This window comes from Petaurus breviceps, unplaced genomic scaffold (genome assembly GCF_028583685.1).
Source record: "Petaurus breviceps papuanus isolate PSGF00001 unplaced genomic scaffold, PetGlider_PUasm1.0 91133, whole genome shotgun sequence".
Classification (NCBI taxonomy): domain Eukaryota; kingdom Metazoa; phylum Chordata; class Mammalia; order Diprotodontia; family Petauridae; genus Petaurus; species Petaurus breviceps.
The window spans coordinates 62827199-62834754 of NW_027187419.1; the positions used below are offsets into that span (position 1 = coordinate 62827199).

General features: G+C 40.4%; 1 long non-coding RNA gene and 1 pseudogene across 3 annotated transcripts in view; both read right to left on the bottom strand.

Annotated features, from left to right (window-relative positions):
- Positions 1–2009: 2009 nt before the first annotated feature.
- On the bottom strand, positions 2010–2592 carry LOC138155135 (large ribosomal subunit protein eL15-like; annotated as a pseudogene).
- Positions 2593–3635: 1043 nt separating this feature from the next.
- LOC138155470 (uncharacterized) overlaps positions 3636–7556 on the bottom strand; it is a 440018-nt gene continuing 436097 nt past the window's right edge. For all 3 annotated transcript variants that reach the window (XR_011166834.1, XR_011166835.1, XR_011166836.1), the window contains 2 exons: positions 7202–7481; positions 3636–3862 (listed from right to left, as the gene is read on the bottom strand). This is a non-coding gene — a long non-coding RNA (uncharacterized lncRNA). The remainder of the gene's footprint in view (positions 3863–7201; positions 7482–7556) is intronic.

Below are 7556 nucleotides of genomic sequence, written 5' to 3' on the forward strand. Positions count from 1 at the left end.
AATTCAACAAATGGTTTTTTCAGCAAGAATGCTTGAAAGTCCTCTATTCCACTGAATGACCATATTTTCCCCTGAAACATAATACTCAGTTTTGCTGGGTAGGTGACTCTTGGTTTTAATCCCAACTCTTTTGACCTCTGGAATATCATAGTCCAAGCCCTTCGATCCCTCAGTGTAGAAGCTACCAGATCCTGGGTTATTCTGATTGTGTTTTCACAATATTCAAATTGTTTCTTCCTGGCTGCTTGTAATATTCTCTCCTTAATCTGGGAATTCCGGAACATGGCTATAATATTCCTAGGAGTTTTCTTTTGGGGATCTTTTTCAGGAGGTGATCGGTGGATTCTTTCAACCTCTATTTTGCCCTCTGGTACTAAAACATCAGGGCAGTTTTCTTTGAGAACTTCCTGGAGGATGATTTCTAGGTTCTTACTTTGGTCATGGCTTTCAGGTAGTCCAATAATTTTTAAGTTATCTCTCCTGGATCTATTTTCCAGGTCAGTGGTTTTTCCAATGAGATATTTCACATTGCCTTCTATTCTTTCATTTGTTTGGATCTGTTTAACAGCATCTTGATTTCTCATAAAGTCATTAGCTTCCATTTGCTCCAATCTAATTCTGAAGCCATGATTCTCCTCATTGAGCTTTTGAGATTCTTTTTTCATCTAGCAAATTTGGCTTTTTAAGGCATTCTTCTCCTCATTGCCTTTTTGAGCCTCCTTTGCCATTTGAGTCAGTCTGTTTTTTAAGGTATTATTTTCTTCAGTCAGGCTGTTGACTCTCATTTCATAATTTTCTTGCATTGTTCTCATTTCTCTTCCCAATTTTTCCTCCACTTCTCTTATCTGCTTCTTAAGGTCCTCTATGGCCTGTAACCAGCTTGTATTTTCCTTTGAAGCTTTTGGTGCAGGAATTCTGACTTCACTGTTTTCCTCCTGTTCCATGCTTTGCTCCTTTTTGTCCCCAAAATAGGAGTGTAATGTTGGAATCTTCTGTCTGCTTTGTTTCCTTTGCTTGCTCATTTTGCCACTCAATTACTTGACTTTTGGGCTTGTTGCCACAGTAGGACTCTGCCACCAGACAGGGGAGCTTTTGTTCCAAATGCTGGGGTTTTCTCAGCTGCTAGAGGTATTAGATGGGTGCTTTATCTGAGGTCTTCACATGCTCTGGCAAGCTGGACACAAACCCCAGGACCTCCACCCTAGATTGCAATCTAGATCCAAGCAGGTTAAAGCAAGAGCGATTACCCCTCAGACTGGTGCTTGGTCCCCCTAACCATGGCGCTGGCTGGCTGTGCCGAGAGTCTCAGGGGCTTTTTGCCCCAGGGGTAAAAGCCTTGCACTCCCACTTACTGGGTCCCAAAGTCCAGACTGCACTGACTTCTCACTTCGTCCTTCGCATCTATGTGTTGATAAATCTGGAAACAGCCACAACTGCTGCTGATCTGGAGTCCCTTTGGCCAGGGGCTGGTCAGGCCCACCCTGGGGCTAAAGCCTCAGCGCTCCTAGAGTGCTATGCTGGATTCCTGCCAGCCTGCCGGGCTGTCCTCAGAGGGAGGTTAGCTTCTCTGTGTCATTTTGTGGGTTCTGCAGCTCCAAAGTTTGTTTAGAGTCCCCTTTTTACATGGATTGGGAAGGTTGTCCTTCTACTCCTCCATCTTGGCTCCACCCCCCTTGCCCAACTCTTTAACATTATTATAATTCCCTTTTATTGAGACCCACATGGACACTTTACTGCCATGACCCCTCTATTGAGTCATGCTACTCCTGACAAGGTTTGGGGAACCCCAAAACTATTGGGGTCATAGTGTCATCTAGAGAGAGTTCACAGACTCAACTTATCTTGTAGTCAAGTGGCAAAAGTTTATTATGATGCTTATAAAGTGGAGGAGCTCTTTAGGGGACTTACAACATAATGGTGGTGATACTAAAGCTTATGTAGAAAAAGTTCAGTGAATGGTATGCCAAGTATGCTATTAGGGAATAGAGGGGATTAAGCAGTGGTCAGTCTTTTTTTTTTTTTGTCATAAATGTTGTTTATTAAACATTTAAGTTTACAAACTAATGTGCACCAATTAGCCGTATCGATGTAGTTGCAGAGTATTGCACCTTCTCCAAGCAGCATGACGAGATCCTCCAATGGTATGGTGGAAATTTGTGACCCTTTCCAAGACCCCGGCTCTTCCAGCCAGCTAAGGTAAGCCCTCGCATCTCTCTGTGTTTGCGCACTGGCGTGGTGATCCATCGAGTGTCGGGGTTTCGTCTGATAGCTTTATGGAATGGGTCAATAAGAATAACCTCAAAGGATTTGTAGGTTGAATCTTCACCCACCCAGTAGGAGTTCAAGACTCTTAGGGCCCCACAGTGGTGGCCAGCACGTTCTTCTGCCACAGACTGAAGGCTCCTGGCAAACGAGCTGATTGACTCCGTGATGCACAGGTTTGCCGTAGGTGGCACCCTTGGGGACCCGGCGCTTTCGCCCCCAGCGGCGGACACGAATTCGGTAGATGACATAACCTTGCTTAGCCTTGTAGCCCAGCTGCCGGGCTTTGTCGGGCCGGGTGGGCGCAGCGCACGTGCAGCAGGACCCGCATTACTTGTAGGCCCCCATCCTGCCTCGCGCCTAGCCTGCCTGATGGCTGCTGCCCGAGTGGTCAGTTCTTAAAAGAACATGTTATTTTTGTACTTAGTGTCCAGGCATTTTTTCCAAAGTTCACTATGAGAAGCCCACAGGAAGGCCACTAAGCGATGTGTTTTTAGACGTGCAATAGTCAGTCGACCAACAGTCACAGCTGTCTTGTCTGTTACCAATGTCCTGTTAGACGAGATAGCCTTGGGATTGGATGTATATCTTAACTTCTGGAATGTATATAGTAACTGAGAGAGTCAGTATGAAATAGTTCTCTTTATACAAGGGAAATTCTACATTGGTCAGTTTGTTCTGGTAATAGAGAGAGATGGTTTGCTTTACTGTGGCCCACTCATGGCTTATTGCCAGAGATATGGTCTTTGGGCTGGGGTCCAACCACCCCATCACTCCTACTTTCAAATCTCTTCCCACACTCTACATCTGAAACCTCCTCTTCTCACTCATTAAGCTCCCTCCCTTTCATTCAAACACCTTCTGAAATCTCACCTCCTCCATTGAAACCTTTCCTGGAAGAGAGGTGATTTTCTTCAGGCTCCACCCTGTCTAAATATGTAACACCCACAATTGTCCCTGCTCTCACCTTATGACTCTATGAACAAATGGGGAGCTGCAGACACCCAAAGATGTTCTGACTGAGAGTCGGGGCTGAGTTCACGGAAACTGACAAAGGTGTTAGGTGCCCAAACCAGAGACAAGTTGCTGGTTGAAGGGAATTTCTGTGGGGAATTTCTAAATACACCTACTTTACTGCTTGCAAATAATGTGTTGTCTTTATGTACTTTTTGTTTATTTGAACTAAGGCAGTCTGTTTCGGATTATAAGCTCCTAGAAGGTAAGAGCTTTTCCTGTTTACCCTGCTTGACACAGACTTGAGAGGAGGGGTTGTGTCATGGACCCCCTTGGCAGTCTAGTAAAGCCCAACTACCTCCTTATAATAATGTTTGTAATGCATGAAATAAAATAAAATACATAGGATTACAAAGGGTACCATTCCATTCAAATACAATTATAAAAATAATTTTAAAAGCCAAATTCAGGGACCATGGGCTGAGAACCCAATACAAAGGGCACATTACATTGGAAAATGGGTTTTCAATGAATATGGCAGTTTCGATATTCCTAATTCAACACTGATGTCATTCTTTCTCTCTTGTTTCTCTGTCAGTTCCTCTCCAGGCTTTCTTCCTGTCCTTCACCTAGAGTTATTCCAAATCTGAGAGGAAAAAACAAAAATAATGAAGTGTTTTTCAAAGGGCCATAGAATTCCCACTATTAAAAAAGCTATTAAAAACAGATCTTGGAAGCAAAAGATGGGATTTCATAATCGTTAGCTCTTCCATGGCCTTGCCTTGAACTGAATGGGAGCCTCCCCTCTTCATGTTTCAGTTCCCCCCCCCCCCAGCAAATGGATCAGAATGAGAATATAGTTTAAGCTATTTTAATTTATAAACAAAATTCCAGGTTAAGTTGATGTATTTCACTATAATTCACTATAAGTGATTTCACTATAATATGTACATATAAATAATATCATTTGAACAGTCTAGAAAGAGGCAAATAAAAATGTACTATTGAACATATACATATATATGTATATATTCAGGTAATAAAACTTATTCATTCAGCAAGAATTCATTGAGTGTCTACTACTGTGTGCCAGGTACTGTCTTAGGTATAAGGGATACAAGGAAAAAAAAACTAAACAGTTTTTGGCCTCAAGGAATTTCTATTCTATTGAGTAGAACAAATTATACACAAGTGAACATGAAATATTTATTATTACATGTGTGTATATGTATACATATACCTATGCACACACATGTATTGGGTCAGACCTGTGATATCATTGGTATGAGGTATTTCCAGTGAGAAAATTCCCTTGACAATGCAGAATGGTACCTACTCTGCAACTTATAGTCTTTGCCAATTGCCTTGGGATATTGAAAATTAAGTGACTTGCTCAAGATCTCACAGCCAATATGGGTCAAATGCTGGATTTGAACTATACCTTACAGATCTACATTTGCTATGCCATACTGACTCCATATGTTTGTGTATACAGATATAAATATATACATATGTGAATGTTCTGAACATGTATCTGTGTGTACTTATATGCACACAAATATTTTATTCATTCTGTGTATATATGTAACCATGTATATTTTATATGTAATTGTGTTAACTATTATATAGATGCCCACAAATATTATATTGTGTTTATATGTACATTACACAAACATATATTAATAATATATATAATTTTGTTGGCTATCATATACATATACACAAATATTACTTTGCATTTATATTTACTTTATATATACATACATATTAATCACATGTATGTTTGTGTATAATTGTATTAACTATCTATATATACATATACTCACAAATATTACTTTGTATTTTTATTTACTTTATATGCACACACATATATATTGAAATCAATGTATCACAAAGCATTAATTAAATGTTCACTATGTTCTAGGAAGCACTGGGAATATGAAGAAAAGGCAAAAAGAGTCCCTGCCTTCAAGAAACTTGCATTCTAACGGGAAAAGAGCACCAATATAAATCAGTACATACAATATAAATACAGAGTAGAAAAAAGGCAGACTTAGTAGGGAAGGTACTAACATTTCTGGGAGCTGGGAAAGGCCCCCTGATCCTAGGAAGTGGCATTTGAGCTGAGTCTTATAGGAAGCCAAGGACTCTACAAGTTGGAGATGAGGAGGAAAAACATTCCAGGCAAAGTTACTTGTGGGTGGGGAAAGCACTAATGACTGGAGGAATCAGGGAAAATCTTATATAGGAGCTGAAGCTTTGAAAGGGAGTAGGGATTGCAAAATATGGAGGTTAGGACCATTCCAGGCATAAGAGAGAGCCTAGACAAAGTCAGAAATCTATCCCATCCTATCCTATGTGTGTATTTAGAAAAAGTAGATTTTCGCATGTAAAGGAAGGAACTACAAACTAACCATGGTGGTAACTAGCAGTTTATCCTGAGTGTTCCAGGAGAGTGCCTAATTATGATCAACATGTGTACCACCCATCCAGTTCCAATCAAGAGAACAAAATCAAGCAAAAACAAAAACAAATAATATTTATAACATTATTTACACTATGTGGTTAAGACAGTGTAAAAGTTCAATATATGTTAAAATAGAGGTCCTCAGCTAATCACTATTTCTGTTTGGTCACCTTCCTTTTCACTAAAGACCTTAAATGCCTTATTTAAAAAAAAAAACTTATTTAAACCTTAGAGCAAAAAGGCATGTTAGTTATCCTTATTAGAAGCTAGGAGTCTGAGCAGAAAGATCAGTGAAAAAGGTCAGAATAGACTTTCTGTTCTTGCCTCCCAGCTTCCCGTTTCCACTACCCAGCCCAACACTCTGATCTCCCAGGCAATTCATGATTTCCTATCAAGAAATTTCATCTGAAGCTTAGGTCATTTTTAAAATTGCCTCTTCTTTTAAACATTGGGGAATTTTAAAAAAAATCAAAATGAGTCAAAATAAAAACTACGCCATATGTGATCAGAGATGTGAATGGAGCAGGAAAACATAAACAAATCTGCTATCAGGCATATCCTAACAGCAGTGTGCCTCAGCCCTCTCTTTAAAATCAGCAGGGAATCAAGCTCAACTTCTATCAAGTACCATTTATAAAATGCTCCCCAGCCATCCCACCCCCCACCCACAATCACAGCAAGAGGAATCAATAGCCTAAAAAATAACTAGTATTTATATAGTTTTAAAGATTGGTCAAGTGTTTTTATATAGGTCCACTCATTTGATCCTGACAACACCCCTGGGAAGCAGATGCTGTTTTTAATTCCTAACTGAAGCTGAAGAAAGTTATCTAACTTGCTCAGAACCACATAGCTAGTATGTGTGTATGCAAATACCCTCCTCAGTTAGGTAATGCATGGGATAGAGTGCCAGGCTTAAAGCTGGCAAAACCTGAGTTCAATTGCAGCCTCAGAAAATTTCTAACTACAGGACCCTGGACAAGTCACTTAAACCTCTCTCTGCTCCTATTTCCTTAAGTAGCACCAACTAGGAAGGGTAGTTGTAAGGATTTAATGAGAAAATATTTGTAAAGCACTTAGGACAATTCTTGGCACCCTGCAGGTACTATACAAATGGTAGCTATTATAATGGTTATTTTCTTAATGTTAGGACACAGCTTAGTTAAAAATAGGGGCATATTTTTGTTTTTTGTTGGTGAGAGAACAAATGGGCTGAGTGAGAATGTAGGCCTGTGTCAGAATGGTTAAGGCTGATAGCCCAGAACATATTTATGAGACACAGAGAGAAAGAAATCACAAGCCACACACCCGTTATCTCTCCAGCAGCTGGAGGAGGGAATCACAATTTTATGGGCACATTTATTTGATTCACATGCTTTTTTATTTTGGATTGTTGTGAATTTAGGAGCTGTCAAAAAAACAAACAAAAAACCCTTAGCCTCACCAGGCACAAAACTATCATTGAAGTTTTTAAAAAAAATTTTCACATGGTATGAATGGAAAGAATAGCTCACATACTTCTGGAGGAAGTTAGCTGGAGGCTGAAGGGGGAAGAAGAAACCAAGCAGCTCCCTGCAGGAAATAAAGAGATCCTCCCCACGCCATTCAGACGATCTTTCCATCTGAGCACGTAGCTGTGGACACTGACATCCAGTCCCGACTAATTGACATTGTCTAATGTCAGGTCCCTGAGCAGGATGCTGAAAGAGAGGGCTCGTGAAATAGCACGTAATATTGGAGCTGTCCTGCTGTGTGACTGCCGGCATCTGGAGTGAAAGGGCTAGATCCAATAGTTTTGCTGTTTTTCAGAACAGAAAAAGAGTACATGGAGGGGTTCACATATACACGTCCATGCACACCGCTCCCCCCCCCC